The 17,843-nt window shown below is 39.0% G+C and overlaps 1 long non-coding RNA gene across 4 annotated transcripts in view; it reads right to left on the bottom strand.

Moving 5' to 3' along the window:
- Window positions 1-7,479: 7,479 nt before the first annotated feature.
- The window catches only part of LOC140623971 (uncharacterized), a 121,756-nt gene continuing 111,392 nt past the window's right edge, over window positions 7,480-17,843 (bottom strand). For all 4 annotated transcript variants that reach the window (XR_012023541.1, XR_012023537.1, XR_012023538.1 and 1 more), the window contains one exon: window positions 7,480-10,088. This is a non-coding gene — a long non-coding RNA (uncharacterized lncRNA). The remainder of the gene's footprint in view (window positions 10,089-17,843) is intronic.

Genomic DNA, 17,843 nt, shown 5'->3' with positions numbered 1-17,843 from the left:
TCTCTCATGAATAAATAAATAAAATCTTTTAAATAAATAAATAAATAAATAAATAAATAAATAAATAAATAAATAAATAAATTTAAATAATAAAGAAAAATGATTTAAGAATGTGGACTCTATTATTTTATTACCTAGATGTTAGTATTTGCTGTGTCACCCATTTAATGTTGGGCTAATTAATTAGTCTCTCTGTTATCTTCTGTGAAATGAAGAAAATATTTCCTAAGACACAGGGCTGCAATGAGGATTATATGATGCATAGGAAGTACTTAGCACAGTGACTGGCATTTAGTAAATAATCAAGTGTACTCTGGTGACTTATTTAGGTAGGGACCATGTCATATTATTCTTTGAACTTCTAACATCTATCATGTATATAACATATAAGGCTATCATATATTACTATAAATCTTATATTAGTGGTATAAATAAATCGCTATGAGGGAAGCAAAAAGAGTACAATCTGTTAGTACAAGAGCTCCAGAAACTGAGTAGAGAGTGAAAAGATACACTAAACTCATTTTGGGCTGTGAAGGAAACAAGGAGTAGGGGGGAGAGAATGGAGGAAATAGGAAGTCAAGGATTATTTCTCTTGAATTTAAAAATGAAAAGATCTGAGGCTTGATGTTTTAGGAGCTCTGTTTCTAAAATGTGGCTCTGCTAAGTATATATGGATATAGATATGGATATGGATAGGGGACCCATGACTGCCCAGGTGTTCTTCCCAAATTCATAGGCCAGTAGACCATAAGCTAGATTCAGCCCACTAACTCCCATTGCTTACCTCTCATTATTGGAATCATGGATAACTACAGAGTTTGAATGGAAGTAGAAAGAAAACAGCACATATGACTTTGATCAGACTTGCATCCTCTCTCTCCTTGTCAGTTCACCATATCTACAACAAGACTGTGAAGTGTTGTTATTTTATTGGTTTTAGCAGCTGGGCCATAAACTGGCTATCCAATATATAACAAAACTATTTTTCCATTTTTTACTTTTTTAAAAATTTTATTCATTTATTCATGAGAGACACACACACAGAGATAGAGAGAGAGAGAGAGAGAGAGAGGCATAAACAGGCAGAGGGCAGGCCCCATGCAAGGAGCCCGACATGGGACTCTATCCCGGGACTCCAGGATTACGCCCTGGGCTGAGGCAGGCGCCAAACCACTGAGCCACCCAGGGATCCCCTTTTCCATTCTTTAAATCTCTGTGGAAAGAAAAATGAGAGAGCAAGTAGAAAGGAGATTTTTATCTTCTACTTTACTTCTTATATACTATGTCAAATTTTAGAATAAACATGTATAAGTAATATATAGATACGTGTATATATAAATGATGGCAACATAAAAGATGAGTACATGGGAGTTCCAAGGAAGATGGTGGAGTATGAAGACCCTACATTCACCTCCTCCCACAGATACACCTAGATAACACCCACATCAATGTAAATAATCAGGAAATTATCCAAAGATGCAGAACAGACTCTCCACAGCTAAATGTAAAGAGGCCACACTAAAAAGGGAAGGGCAGAGACATAGTTGGAAGCTAAAATGACCCCTAAGACTGTCCACAAGAGGAAAGGACTCCATGAGTGCAGAGGGGGAAAGAGCAGATCTCACCACAGGCACCCCAAGCACAGGAAGCCACACTAGGAAGATGAATTCCTGTAATACTTGGCTTTGAAAACCAAAGAGATTAACCTCATGAATCTATACAATCAGTAGGGCTTAACACCCGGAACTTTAAAAATTGGCAGACTCAGCTCTGGGAGAGTGAGAAGGTATTAGGGAACTGAGTCCCTGTCCTTAAAGAGTCAGCAAAACAAACACCCCATTGAGATACAGCATAGAAGTAGAAGTTTGAAAAACACCAGGGGCATAAGAAAGGGAGACTTGTTTACTAATCTCAGAGAGTATACTAGAAGGGTAAGGATCTTTGAGAGACTTCTCCAAGAACAGAGGAACTGGCAGATGCCATTCCCTCCTACTCCCCATTCTTGCATCACTTGGCCTAGATATATGGACATACCTACAGAAAACAGTGCAGCACAAAGTCTCCACCTAGCTACCTAACAGAACACCCTGCTCCTGTGCTTTTCTGTGGACCAGCCCCCTCCAACTCAGCCTCAGCAGGAATTTTCCAAGGAGCAGCTGTAAGTCCCCTCCCACAGCAGACTAGCCCAAACTGTGCAAACACCACATGCTCTACCCCTGGATTCTGCATACCTGCCCCCTCTAACACACCCTAGGCAAGAATCCAACCAAAGTGGCATCACAAATGTGGCAGTCTTCAAATCAGCCCCAACAGGGGTCAACACCACCCCAAAGTGACTCTTGCCACAAGAAGGGGGAAAAAACACCATACACATCAGTTCGACTGTGCAGTGGGCTGGGGGCAGACATCTTGGTCTGTCTGCAGGCCCTATTCTCCAATGAATGTCACTCAGGGAAAAATATCTCAATAAAACCAGGAGCTGCTTCTTTGAAAAAAATCAACAAAATTGATAAAACTCTACCAGACTCATCAAAAAGAAAAAGAAAACCAGAAGTGAAAGAGAAGTGACTGACACCATGGAAATACAAAAGACTGTAAGAGAATATTACAAAAAGTCATATGCCAACAAACTGGACCACCAAGAAATGAATAATTTCCTAGAAACATATAATCTACCAAAACTGAAACAAGGAAGAAATAGAAAATTTGAACAGACCCATTACCAGCAATGAAGTTGAATCAGTAATCAAAAAATGGCCAACAAAAAGGTCCAGAGCAAGACGGCTTCACTGATGAATTTTACCAATTTTTTTTTAATTATTTATTTGAGAGAGACAGCATGCAATGCGGAGAGGCAGAGGAAGAGGGAGAGAGAGAATCTTAAGCAGATTCCCTGCTGAGCATGGAGCACAACACAGGGCTCGATCCCATCATGACTTGAGCCAAAACCAAGAGTTGGATGCTCAAACAACTGTGCCAGCCAGTCTCCTCACTACCAAACATTTAAAGAAGAGGTAATACCTATTCTTCTCAAGGTTTTCAAAAAACAGAATAGGAAGAAAACTTTCTAATTCATTCTATGAGGCCAGCATTACCCTAATATCAAAACCAGATAAAGATACTACACAAAAAAGAGAACTATAGCCAGTATCTCAGATGAATATAAGTGCAAAATTCCACAACAAAATATTAGCAAACAAAATCCAACAATTCCTTGAAGAATCATTCATCACAATCAAGTGAGATTTATTCCTGTGAAGGTAGTTCAATATTCACAATCAATTTCATCAATAACAGAAGGAATAAAAACCACATGATCATTTCAAGAGATGCAGAGATGTAGAAAAAGCATTTGACAAAGTACAACATCCATTCATGACAAAAAAAAAAAAGCCCTAGACACAGTAGCTTTAGAGAAAATAAATCTCAAAATAATAAAGGCCGTCTATGAAAAGCCCACAACTAAAATCATACTCAATGGATAAAAATTGAGAGTTTTTCCCCTAAGGTCAAGTAGGAGAAAAGGATGACCACGCTCACCACTTTTATTCTACATACAAATTGTTAATTGTTTTAAATACTTGATGAGAGTTTTTTTTAAGTATTGTATACCTTCAGATCTGAGAAATATTCTATTTATTTCTTTAAAATTCCCTTCTTCTTTCTCTAATAGTTCAATTAGTTGCCTGATATCCTGTGTTGCCCCCCTTTATTTTTTTCCTGTTATAATTTCTAGGCTTTTTTTGTTGGGGGTTTCTCTTTATTAGATGATTTTCAAGGACTTCCATCATCATCACATTATTATAATTTATAATTTGAGAAATCATGCTTTAACTTTCCAAGAATGCTTCCTTCTTTGTTCTCTTTTCATAGCATCCTCTTATTTCATAAAATCAGTATCATCTGCATCCTAAGCATATATATTAGATTTTTAAAAAGTCAGTCTTCTATTTGTTGTACCTTTTGTGTGTGTATGGACTATAATTGATGCTGCTAGATATGTGTTTTTGTAGATTTTTATTTATTTAATTCCAGTATAATTAACATACAGTGTTAAATTAGTTTCAAGTGTATAATATAGTGTTGCAACAATTCTATACATTACTCCGTACTCATCATGTAAGTGTACTCTTAATCACCTTTGCCTATTTCACCCACGTACCCCCCTTCCCTCTTACAACCAACAATTTGATTTCTATAGTTAAAAGTCTGTTTCTTGGTTTTTCTCTTTTCTTTGTTCATTTGAGTTTTTTTAAACTCCACATATGAATGGAATTATATGGTTTTTCTCTTTCTGTGACTGACTTATTTCACTTAGCATAATATCCTCTAGATCCATGCACATTGTTGTAAATGGCAAGATTTCATTCTTTTTAATGGCTTAGTAATATTCCATTGTACATATATGCTGCTAGTTATGTCTTTTATGTGTAGTGCATTCTTGCATTCTGATTCAAGAATGAATGACTAGGTTAATTTATAGGTAGAAGCTCTTCTTTAGATTGTTACATGGGTTGATATGCTTCTGCATTAGCTTTTCTCCTGACTGGCTGACTAGAACTCTGTGAATGTGTGTGTGCATGTGTATGTGCATTGCTTTAATATCCATTTCCAAGGAAGGACCTCTTGCAAAGCTCCAAGCCTAACTTCAGAAGAGAACCAAATGGTTTTATACCTCCCAAAATAGTAGATAGGCATTTGGTATTATTTTTATATCATTGCTTTTCTAATATTATGAAGTTATTCTGAGGTTTATTCTACCCAATGTGATGGCTAATTTGAAGCTTAGCTCTACCCATGTTCCTTACAGTGTGAGATCAAGAGAAGCTTGCTAGAGAAGGGACAACCCTACAATCTCAAGGAAGGTCTCTGAGAGAGGAGAGGAGGTTGTTCACTGGAGACTTTTACAAATTGTCTCAAAACTATATTTGTGAAGAATGGTGAACTGAGATGAGATACTCCTTGAAACCAAGAGCAAGACTACTTTACATTGATTTTGTATCCTTTACTGAATTCATTTATCAGTTCTAGTAGTTTTTTAGTGAAGTCTTAGGGTTTTCTAGATACAGTATCACATCATTTGCAAAAAGTGAGAGTTTTACTTCTTCCTTGCCAATATGGATGCCTTTTATTTCTTTTTATTGTTCGATTGCTGTGGCTAGGACTTCCAGTACTATGTTGAATAAAAGAAAGAGTGGACATCCTTGTCTTGTCCTTGACCTTAAGGGAAAAGATCTCAGTTTTTTATCATTAAGTATGATGTTGGCAGAGGGTTTTTCATATGAGGCCTTTATTAGGTTGAAGTATGTTCCCTCTAGACCTATATTGCAAGGGTTTTTGTATTGAAGGGATGTACCATTGATAGTGACCAAATCACTGATTTTGTAAAGCTTTTTTTTTCTGCATCTAATGAAATGATCATATGCTTTTTATGATTTTTCTTATTGATGTGACATATTGATTGTTTTTTGAATGTTGAACCACCTTTTCATCTCAGAAATAAATGCCACTTGATCATGATGTATGGGTTTTTTTAATGTATTATTGGATTTAGTTTACTAAGATTTTGTTGAGAATTTTGGCATCTCCATCATGAGAGATATTCACCTGTTCTCTTTTTTAATGATGTCTTTGTCTGGTTTTGGTGTCAGGGTGATACTGGCCTCATAGAATGAAGTTAGAAGTTTTTCTTCTTCTTGTATGTTTTGGAATAGTTTTTCCAAAGAAGGCATACAGATGGCCAACAGGCACATGAAAAGATGCTCAGCATCACTCATCAAATGCAAATCAAAACAACAATAAGATATCATCTTACTCCTGTCAGAATGGCTAAAATCAACAACACAAGGAACAACAGGTGTTGGCAAGGATGTGGAGAAAAAAGAACTCTTGTGGACTGCTAGTGGGAATGCAAACTGGTGTAGCCACTGTGGGAAACAGTAAAGTTGTTCCTCGTAAAGTTAAAAATAGAACTACCCTGTGATACAGTAATCACACTACTAGGTATTTACCTAAATACAAGAACATTAATTCAAGAGGATACATGCACCTTTATGTTTATAGCAGCATTATTTACAATAGCCAAGATATGGAAGCAGCCCAAATGTCCACTGATTGATAAATGGATAAAGGTAATGTGGTATATATACACAGTGGAATATTATTCAGTCATTAAAAAAGAATGAAATCTTGCCATTTGCAACAACATGGATGGAGCTAGAAAGTATAATACTAAGTGAAATAAGTCAGTCAAAGAAAGACAAATACCACATGATTTCACTCATATATAGAATTTAAGAAACAAAACAAACAAACAAATGGAAAAAATAAGAGAGAGAGAAGAAATCAAGAAACAGATTCTTAATTATAGAGAATAAACTGATGGCTTCCAGCAGGGATTGGGGACAGTTGCTAAATAGGCTATAGGGAATAAGGAACACTCTTGTCACGATGAGCACAGGGTAATGTATGCAATTGCTGAGTCACTATATTGTAAATCTGAAACTAATATAACATTGTATGTTAACCAACTGGAATTAAAATAAAACCTTAAAAAATAAATAGCTGTTCCCTTATAAAAAAAATAAATATAAACCTACCATATGACATAGCCATTCTATTCCTAGATATTTCCCCAAGGAACAGGAAAGCATGTCCTTTAATAATCTTGTACACAAATATTCATAGTAGTATATTTATAATAATCAAACAATAGTAACAACCAAAGTGTCCATTAATGAAATAAATGGATGATATAGTCATCCAGTAGAACAATACACCACAATAAAAAAGGAATGAACTACTGATCATTGGAACATAAATGAATCTCAAAATTCCAATTCTATGAGATGCAAATATATCTATAGTGACAAAACATATCAGTGGTTGATTGAGGATAGGCAGAAGGATGGAGAGGGGCCAGAGGGACAGATTAACAAAGGAGCAAGAGGAAATTCTGGAGCATCACAGATATGTTCATTATTTTACTTGTGATAGTATTATAGGTATACACGTATTTCAAAATGTCACTCTTCCCTTCAGATATTAACTAGCAATGAAGGCAGCAACCTATACAAAAATTAAAATTTTGGGATGCCTGGGTAGCTCAGTGGCTGAACATCTGCCTTTGGCTCAGGTTGTGATCCTGGGGTCCCGGGATCAAGTCTCACATCAGGCACACTGCAGGGAGCCTGCTTCTCCCTCTGCCTATGTCTCTGCCTCTCCCTCTGTGTGTCTCTCATGAATAAATAAATAAAATCTAAAAAAAAATTTTTTTGACTAAAAATGGAAAAGTAGCCAAATTGTAACTGGTTATTTTTGTCCATATTTTAATTAATAGGTAAAATGTCAAGACTAATGATGCCACCACACACACACCAAGAGAACTGAAAAATTTTATTACTCATATAATGAGGTTTTCTGGTGGGAAGAGAACAGATTCTCAACCAGGTCCAAAAAATGACACAAGAGAGCAAGTTGAGGTGACTATCTCTGCCTTTTATTTGGGTTAAAAGCTAAGGCTAGGGTGAGAGTTCCATAGGGTTTCTGTTTGTTTAATCTAGTTGAATTTGAACCTAAGTCATTATGGAAAGGATTCTGTACATGGCCAACAAGCCTGAGGCTAGAAAGAGAGGTAAAAATTCTACTGACTGCCTTCTTCAAAAGTCTAATTTTGCATGTTTTAGAAGAGAAATCAGTGATTTAGTCACTATCAATAATGTCTGTAAATCTGAAGCTGATAAGGAATGTCTGGATAAGTTCTTCATTATGGCTTTAGCATGTATATATCTATATGTGGTCTTGATTTATATTTTTGCTTATCTGTGAGGCAGGAAATTCTCACACTCCTTTTCCTCAGAGGGGGCAATCCTGGATAAGGAATTGCTGTTGCCATCAGTTGAGCCAGATAGTCATCTTTGACCGTAGTGTGCAAATTTGTAAGAAAGTGCATATGGAGCCAACTGCTGCCCAGGACATTCCCTATTACAAGAATGACTACCTGAAGTTCAGCCAATTGTGCTGACCCTTGAGTCCCACCCCCCACTAGGGACGCTCAGGGTAAGAGATGAAAATCAACAACTTTCCTTGGAGGCCCATATGTATGATGGTGGCACAGCCATCTGCAAAATAAACAAACTCTTTTTTGCTGTTCATTCAGTTGATCCCAAGCAGCTCCCCATATAGCTAATGGATTCAGGAGATGGGTGACTTCTTCCAGCACCATGGCATCTGACAAGGGACTAAGGATAGAAGGCCACCCCCTCTTGCAGGTGGCATATGCCAGAGATCTGGTTTTATCCTGTAGAATCCTTATTTTCATTTTAGCAAGGAGGATTTAAAGGTGATGCCATGCTTGTAGAGGGTACTGCTTCCATGACACATGCTTAAAAGGCAATTGGGTATGGAAGGTCCTAGACTCAGGGCCTGTAAAAATTTCTGTTACAAAAGAACCTAGTACATGGCCAGCAATTGTCACTCTAATGGCAATTAGAGAGTTAGCCTGTAGGGATTTTGTGCAATGGCAGGGTTGTCAAAGCATCACATGAATAGACAGCTCAAGGCTAGTAAAGGGATATTGTGTACCTTCAAAGGTAAAAGTAAACCACAACTAAAAGGCTGTTGAGGGGTGCCTGGGTGGCTCAGTACTTTAAGTGTCTGCCTTCCTCTCAGGTCATGATCTCGGGTCCTAGGATCCAACCTGGAGTCAGGCTCCCTGCTTAGTGGGAAGTCTGCTTTTCCTCTGCCCCTGTCCCTCCCTTCCACTCATGCTCACTCTCTCTCTCAAATAAATAAAGAGCATCTTTTTTTTAAAAAAGACTGTTAAAATAGGCACAGAATAGAATGCCCTAGTCAAATCTATAATACCAAAATATTTTCCAGTTACTAATTGCATGTAGTCTTTCATTTCAATGATATTGGTTCAGGGGCCTTAATGCGTATGCCCACAGCATTCAAACTGTGGTAATCCACCACGAAAAGCCATTCATTCTTGCCATGTTTGAGAGTAGGCTAAATGGGGCTGTTAAATGGAGAAACTGTGGGAATAATCATCCTTCCTCTACATAGATCTTTTATAATGGGTTTCAATCCTTAAAAGCCCTGTTATAATTTATATTATGCCATATTAAGTACTTCAATTAGAGACAAGAGGTTATTCTCTCAGGGCAATTATAAATGCCAAAGATTTAATTTAATTTATTACTTGCTGGCCAGAGCATCCATGCCCAATTTCTCCATGGCCAGGAGATATTTTAAGACAAGGAGCTATTTAACCATAGGAAATTTACACAAGGCAATAATTCTGATGGTTGAAATGAAAACTACTTAACTTCCCTCTGTTTTATATTTGGCAATACCCCTAAGAGTATAGGGGGTGTTTTATGTCAATTTAGTGATATTCCAATCAATATGATACCTTGTTTAAATTCAGTAAAATCCATAGGTATAACAATACCTTGAGCCCTAGGATTGAGTAAGTCCATAAAAGTTTGCCATCTGGTGCATCTCAGCAGATGTTAATTTAGAACCCACATTATAGAGCCACCAAAACTTTTTGGTGTTGTTATTCTGTTGTATAAACTTTTTATTAATTTTGGATTTCTAACTAAGTCAGGTTGTGGATGTCTTTTTTCGGTAGTAGTTGGCTATACTTTGAAGGAGTTCTCTCTAAGTTGTTTATAAGCTTCTTCCTCCAGAGTCTTTAGGGTTATGGGCCTTGCTCATTATAATGCTACTCTGTAGAGTTTAAAGAACCCCCTGACTTAAGTTGAGTTTGAATTAACACCTTGGCTAAGCCATGGGTATTTTTCCCTGTAACTCTGAGAAACGGAATCTTTGTTGAAGACAGAGACATAAGCAGCAGCAGCAGCACAGCATTACATAGAATCCTAGAGGGCAGTATAGTGTCAGCATTTGTTGGGGTGGCAACTGGAGGCCTTCCATCTACTATGCTCCCCACAGCAGGGAAATCTCTTGAGGAGACCCAAGAATTCACTTCATAGCCACCGTAGTCTGCCCCTTGCACCATATCCATTTCTTCTTGCATGATCAGAAGCAGCTTGTCCGTGGTTCCCATGTCCTTCTTCCTGAAGAGAATTAAGAAAACAGACGCTAACTGGATGACCAGAGGTTCCATTGCTTCAGTTCATCTCAGGACTACAACTACCACTCACTATCTCCCTCTTCTTGATCCATTCTAAATGTCCTTCTCCTTTAGTTATCATCTTAGCAAGTCTTAGTGAGTTACCTGGTGCTGGGCCCATCATTATCCATGAAGGATCTGAGCACTTGGAAATCATTGTATTCCTGAGCAATGGTTGCTGCAATGTCTGTTCACAGTTACAATTGTACAATAGAATATTAGGAGATACCCAAGTGGATCACAGGAGTTCTACACATACTCCTCCCTGCCTCCATTTTATAAAGTGGTCCTACATATTAGGAGAAAAAACTGACGAGATCTGGCTGATAAAAGAGAAGGAAGTGGGCATAAATTACCAGAGCCTCAGGCCTGATTATGTAAAATATAAATACAGATCCCATGCAAAGATATCAAAACAGTTTATTATCTCTAGAGAGTCTAAAAAGCAATTTTTACCAGGGCCCACATCACTCTCAGCAACCTTGAGCAAAACAAATCAAGAGAAGAAAATACAAACAGGATTAAGAGTGAGAAAAGGACTAACCAAAGACAGACATTTTCTTTTCATTACAAGAAAATGCTAAGTAAATTTTTAGGCAAATATGTTTGTAATTCTTGATGAATAAATGATTTTCTGAGAAAACATAAATTTTTAAAGTTGACTCAAGAAATAGAAAACTAAAGTAACCAAATATCAAGGGAAAACTTTCTGCCTAGACTACTATTCCCCCCAGAACTCTGCAAAGCTGCCTCCTTCCTGTCAGTCAGCAGTTCAATTATTATCTCTTCAAAGAAGCCTTCCCTGACACCTTATCCAAACACTTCACCCTCAAGTGCTACCTCAATACCCAGCTTTATAGCACTTCTCTCTACACAAAATTATTGATGTATATATTAACTTGTTCAGTGCCTCCCTGCTGTCCTCTCTCTCCACTAGAATGAATGTTTCTTGTGATCAAGGACCTTATTCATCAAGTTTACCATAGATTCCTAGGGCCTAGAAAAGGATTTGGCACAAAGTTCATGCAAAATAAAATATGTGTGGAATGAATGAAGACCAAAGGAGATAAAAGAGCTTCCGGAAAATCCTTTCAAGTAGTCTTGTATTGCAAAGGAAGATCTATCTTTAAATATAGAAACATCTCTCCTGGAAAAATAATTTTTGAAAATTAGAATAATTTGGCTGGCAGAGGAGGATTGACATATGGGAAGATGACCATGGATCTCAAACTTCTGCCCCAACCCCATTAGAGGAAAAATTAAAGAGAGGCCTGAAAAGTCACAAAAAAATATTATATTGGCTTATAGAATCAAGAATTCCTGTAGGAGATGATGGAGTAGTAGGGGGAACTTGAGTTTGCCTCCTCTCTCAAACACAGCTAGATCAACATCCAACTATTTTGAACAACTAGGAATATGATCTGAGGATTAAGAAAGCAATCTGCATGGTTGGAGGGAGAGAACATGACATATATGAGGGTCAGTGCCGTGAACTGGGGGAGAGGAAAGACACAGGGACATGAATGGGAGGGAAACCTTTCACTGAGCAAAGTCAGGGAGAGAGACACAGCAGGAGAGAGTGAGCGTAGTGGGTAAACGATGGCACAATAAGCCCCAGTGAGGAGCTCCTCTGGGTCACACAAGGAGAGATAGCTCCCCTTCCCTGAGTGCATTTGGAAAAGCATATTTTGCCTCTCCAAGGACAAAAGACCAGCTGGGAGCCATTGAGAAGAGCTCAACAGCAGGAACAGAGGTGTATACAGAAGGCAGAAAACCTCTTAACAACTTTTCATTGTGAGCCACAACAGGCTTAATCCATGTGCACACACTGAGCAGCTGCTTTTCTGGGACAGAACTGAGCAGAGAGCAGAGACCTGGGCAGATTGCAGATAACCTGGCTGCTACTTTTTGCTGTCTGCCACAATAGATTCAAGTTTCTGTGACTGTTTTTCTAGGACAGAACAGACTAGGGGCCTGAGTTGCTCACAGACAGCAGAACTGATTGTAGCTTTTCACTGTGCCTCACAATAAACTCTAGCCTCCACAGAACTGGGGATTGCTTTCTGGGACAGGACAGTGTCAGGCATGCCACAAGACTCTCCTCCAGAGGAGAGGAGTGAGCCCACGTCTTGCCAGGCCCTTTAAAACTTGGAGTTATGAATCTCAGCTACTGGCCAGACATAAAACACAGGAGATCTGTGGCACTGGACACACCCAGGGAAGACAGGTTAAAGGCAGGGAACTGATGAAAGCCCGGGACACAGGTTTTCTGAGAGAGCCTTCTGAACAGGGTGGCCAGGAGTTCTGCTCCCTGAGGCAAAGGGTAGGGTGATGGGATATCCCTCCTCCACACATACCCCTACCTCCCACCCACCAGCACAGTCAGATTTCAGAGAGAAACACAGCACCTCTCGTGGAAGCTGGAGTCCTTTATACTACACCCCACTGCCTTGTCCCTGGAAGAGGCATCTTGGTTTGTGAGCCATCCCAGGAGGCCTCTCCCTTAGAAGACCAACACAGGCCTCCCCAAATGTACCAATTCTACCAAATAAAGAATGCTCCAAAACATCAGCTTCCAGTGGAAATAAGACCAGGCTTGCGTTTTTTATCTATAATTTTAAAAATTTAATTCTTTTCTTTTATTTCTTATTTTTTATCTTTTATTTCATATATTTTCCCCTTTTTTTCTCTTTATTTTTTTTTTTGGTAACAGGCTTATAATTATTTATTTGTTGGCTTGTTTGTTTCCTTCTCAGATTTTTTAGATTAGGCTTCTCATTTTTCTTTTTTTTTCTTTTTTCCTTCCTCCTTTTTCCTTCTTTCTTATTTTTTGGAATCAGGCTTATAGTTTTTTTTTTTCATATTTGTATTTTTATTCCTTTAACTTTTCTCTTATATTGTATCAGGCTTTATTTTTTTCTTTTCCAGGCTAAATCAAAGCACACCTAGTTAAAGGACCAAACATTCCCCACTACAAGCAAGGAAGAACTCTGTAGAGGATAGACTGGGGGAAAGAGCAGCCAAAACACAAGAGCAGAGTGTACAAAGCATATACCCGAAACACTTCCTAAAGAGTTTGTTGTTATTGGTGGTGCTGCTGCTGCTTTTGTTGTTCTTTTTTTCTTTTTCTTTTTCTTTCTTCTTTTCTGGACAAAGAGACAAGATGAATAAAGAACAGAAGGTAGTACTCACAGCCAGGGATTTAATCATTACAAATATAAATAAAATGTTTGAACTAGAATTTAAAACAATAATTATTAAGATACTACCTGGCCTTGGAAAAAGCATGGAAGACACTGGAGAAACCCTTACTAGTGAAATAAAAGAACTAAAATCTAGTCAGGCCAAAATTAAAAATGCTATTACCAAGATGCAATCCTAGTTGGAGGTCATAAAAATAAGGATGAACAAGGCAGATGATCAATCAGTGATATAGGAGATAAAATGCTGCAAAATAAGGAAGCTGAAAAGAAAAGGGAAGGAAACCTATTAGGTCACAAAGGCAGACTTAGGGAACTTAGCGATTCCATAAAGTGAAATAATATCCTTTATCATAGGAGTCTCAGAAGATGAGGAGCAGGGAAAAAGGGTCAGAAGGTTTATTTGAACGAATTATAGCTGACAATTTCCCTAACCTGGAGAATGAAACAGGCATTCAAATCCAAGAGGCATGGAGAACTCCCTCAAAATTAATAAAAACAGGTCAACACCATGACATATAAAGTCCAATAGGTCCAGAGAATCCCCCTCAAAAATCAACAAAAATAGGCAAACATCTTGACTTAGCATACTGAAGCTTGAAAATTACAAAGATAAAGAGAAAATCCTGAAAGCAGCTTGGGATAAGAGGTCCTTACCCTACAAAGGTAGACACATAAGGCTGGCAGCAAACCTATCCACAGAGACCTGGCTGGTCAGAAGAGAGTAGCATGATATATTCAATGTGCTAAATGGGAAAAAAATATGCAGCCAAGAATACTTTATCCAGGAAGGCTGTCATTCAGAATAGAAAGAGATAAAAAGTTTCCAGGACAAGTATAAAATAAGGAATATATGAACACTAAACCAGCCCTGCAAGAAATATGAAAGGGAATCCTTTGAGCATAGAAGAACCCAAAACTAACAAAGACCAGAAAGGAACAGAGAAAATCTATAGGAACAGAAACACTACAGGTAATACTATGGCACTAAATTCATATCTTTCAATAATTACTCTGAATGTAAATGGGCTAAATGCTCCAATCAAAAGACATAGAGTATCAGAATGGATAAAAAAGCAAGATTCATCAATATGCTTCTTACAAAGATCCATTTTAAACCCAAGGACACCTCCAGATTAGAAGTGACTCATTTTAGACCCAAAGACATCTCCAAGGCTTATCATGTTAATGGACATCAAAAGAAAGCTGAAGTGGCCATGTGCATCAGACAAACTAGATTTTAAACCAAAGACTGTAATACGAAATAAATAAGGACACTGTATCACACGAAAGGGGTCTATCCAACAAGAAGATCTAACAATTGTAAATATTTATGCCCATAACTTGGGAGGAGCCAAATATATAAACCAATTAATAACAAAACTAAAGAAACTCATTGGTAATAATACAATAATATTGGGGACTTTAAACCCACTCACAGCAATGGACAGATCATCTAAACAGAAGATCAATAAGGAAACAAGGGCTTTGAAAGACACTGGACCAGATGGACTTAAAATACATATTCAGAGCATTTTATTCTAAAGCAGCAGAATACACTTTTTTTTTCAAGTGCACATGGAACAAGCTCCAAAACAAATCACATACTAGGTCACAAATCAGGTCTCAGCCAGTAAAAAAGACTGAGATCATACTATACTCATTTTCAGACCACAATACTATGAAACTTGAAGTCATCCACAAGAAGAAATTTGGAAGGGCCACAAATATATGGAGGTTAAAGAACATCTAACTAGGAATGAATGAGTCAACCAGAAAACTAAAGAAGAATTTTAAAAATATATGGAAGCAAATGAAAATGACAAGACAGCTTAAAGCCCTTGGGATGCAATAAAGGTTGTCCTTAGAGAGAAGTATATATTAATACAGGTCTTCTTGAGGAAACAAGAAAAATCTCACATACACAACCAACTTTACATCTAAGGGAGCTGAAAAAAGAATAGCAAATAAACCTTAAATCCAGCAGGAGAAGAGGAAATCAGTAAAGATTAGAGCAGAAATCAATAATATAGAAATTTTTTAAATAACAGAAGAAAGTTGTTGGAGAAGATGGTGGAGGAGTAGGGTCCCCAACTCGCCCAGCCCCATCAACTTATCTAGATAACTTTCAAATCATCCTGAAAACCTACGAATTCGACCTGAGATTTAGAGAACAGCTAGAATGCTACAGAGAGAAGGATTTTTGCTTCTAACAAGGTAGGGAAGCGGAAAAAATAAAAAAGAATCAAGTAGGGGAGGGCCCCTCGCTCCCACAAGGAGCCGGGCTAAAACCAGGTGGGGAGAGCCTCCAGACAGGAAAGCCCAGCCCTGGAGAAGTGGGAACTTTAAAAATCTGCACTGGATTCTTCCCAGAGGGCAAGTGCTCAGCAGAGAAACTAGGCAGGGTTGCAGGAGGGGCAGTGGGGCCTCCAGTCTACCGGGGTCACTAGGAGAGGAAGTGCACCCGGGGGAGAGCGCTCCACACACCACAGGCCGAGCTCGGTAAAGGGCTGAAGCGAGCCCAGCGGGGCCTCGGGGAGAAGCCAGTGGGTCAGGCGGGGGCTCCGCGCAGAGGGGGCTGCGCCCTGCTGCCTTCGGGAGCTGCAGGCCTGGAAACTGATTCCAGCAGCACAGGCTCCAGATCCCAGGGCGCCAGGGGACACAGCCGGGATCCTGCGCTCCCCCCAGGACAGGCAGAGGTGGGGAGGGCACAGGACAGAGAGGACCCTCCTGTCACCAGGCGCCCTTGAGCTGTGCAGATCAGCACCCCCTGCCCCCAGAGCACCCGGGCCAGTGCAGACTAGGAGACTGCGGTAGTTACTGGGGGAGCTGACTCCAGGGCTGGAGAGCTGGCCGCTGCCAGTGGGGTAGTTCCTCCTGGTGTCACCCTCTGCCTGGATGGAGCGGGGTGCCAGGGAACAGGGCCTCACGGTAAACAGTTCCCACTGAGCCGTGCACCAGGCAGGGGGCGGGGCAGCTCCCCCAGGCGCACACACCTGAGAATCAGCACAGCAGGCCCCTCCCCCAGAAGACCAGCTGGAAGGACAGGGGAAGAGCAAGTTCTTGACCAAGGAGCACTGGAAAGCTCCAGGGGAAGTCGAGGGATTTACGGTATATAGAAATAGAGGGTACCCCTCCTGTTTTTTTTCTTCCTTTTTCCAGTACAACTCATTTTTATATCAGACTGTAAATTTCCAATTTTTTTCTCCTTTCCCACCTTACCTACAATATTTTACTACCTCTTCATTTTTAAGATTCTTCCATTTTGACTTTCATATTTCTACAATTACAGGTCCTAGATATATTTTCCACTTCTAGATTCCCTTCAACATACTCAGCTTAATTTGGGGAGATATACAAGATACGGGTTTTTTTTGTTTTGTTTTTTTGTTTTCTCTGCCTCATTTTGTTCTACAATGGCGGAAGTTAATACATTCTAAAACATGACCAGTATGCACCTGGGACCAAGTGATATACCATGCTGGTTCATTCTGTGAGATTCCTCATTCCCATTCTGCCCCCTTCTTTTATCTCATTTATGTTTTAATGGTCTATGTTGGGGCCCTCTATAAGTATTTACGGTTTATATAAATTTGGAACTGAGCATCTTCTAACCTACAGAACTTAATATACTCAGAAACAAGAGGATCACCCTCTAGAACCCCTCAGGTAGACTACATTCTCCCTCCACTACAACTTCATCACCACCACCATCTCCCAGGCACCCCCACTCTTTTTTCTTCTTCTTTTCTTTTTTCTTGTTATTTTTTTTTTTCTCTTCTTCTTTGGGATTCCTGGCCTTTTATTTTTTACTACTTTGTTTTAAAATTTGTTTTTCACTTTAGTGGTCTTTTTCTTTTATATCATTCTGATCTTTGTTACCAATTTCTGGTCTCTAACCTTGTTGAATCATCTAGGGTAAAATTTACTTAGGTCCTGGTTGATATTCTTGACTCAGCCTGCTCATACAGCCACTCTGCACTGGATAAAATTACTAGAAAGAGAACTTACCACTAAAGAAAGAATCAGAAACAGAAACAGTACTCTCTGCCACAGAGTTACAGAATTTGGATTACAATTCAGTGTCATTAAGTCAATTCAGAAGCACAAAGGTAAAGCTACTGGTCGCTCTGGAAAAAAGCATAAAGAAATCAAGAGACTTCATGACAGCAGAATTTATATCTAATTAGGCCAAAATTAAAAATCAATTAAATGAGATGCAATCCAAACTGGAGGTCCTAACGATGAGAGTGAATGAGGCAGAAGAAAGAGTGAGTGACATAAGAGAAATTGAGGGGGCAGCTCGGTGGCTCAGCAGTTTAGCACCGCCTTCAGCCCAGGGTGTGATCTGGAGACCCGGAATCGAGTCCCACATCAGGCTCCCTGCATGGAGCCTGCTTCTCCCTCTGTCTGTCTGTCTCTCCCTCTCTGTCTGTCTCTCATGAATAAATAAATAAAATCTTAAAAAAAAAAAAAAGACAAGTTGATGGCAAGGAAGG

This window comes from Canis lupus, chromosome 33 (assembly GCF_048164855.1).
Source record: "Canis lupus baileyi chromosome 33, mCanLup2.hap1, whole genome shotgun sequence".
Lineage (NCBI taxonomy): Eukaryota > Metazoa > Chordata > Mammalia > Carnivora > Canidae > Canis > Canis lupus.
This window is presented reverse-complemented; position numbering and strand designations above follow the sequence as displayed.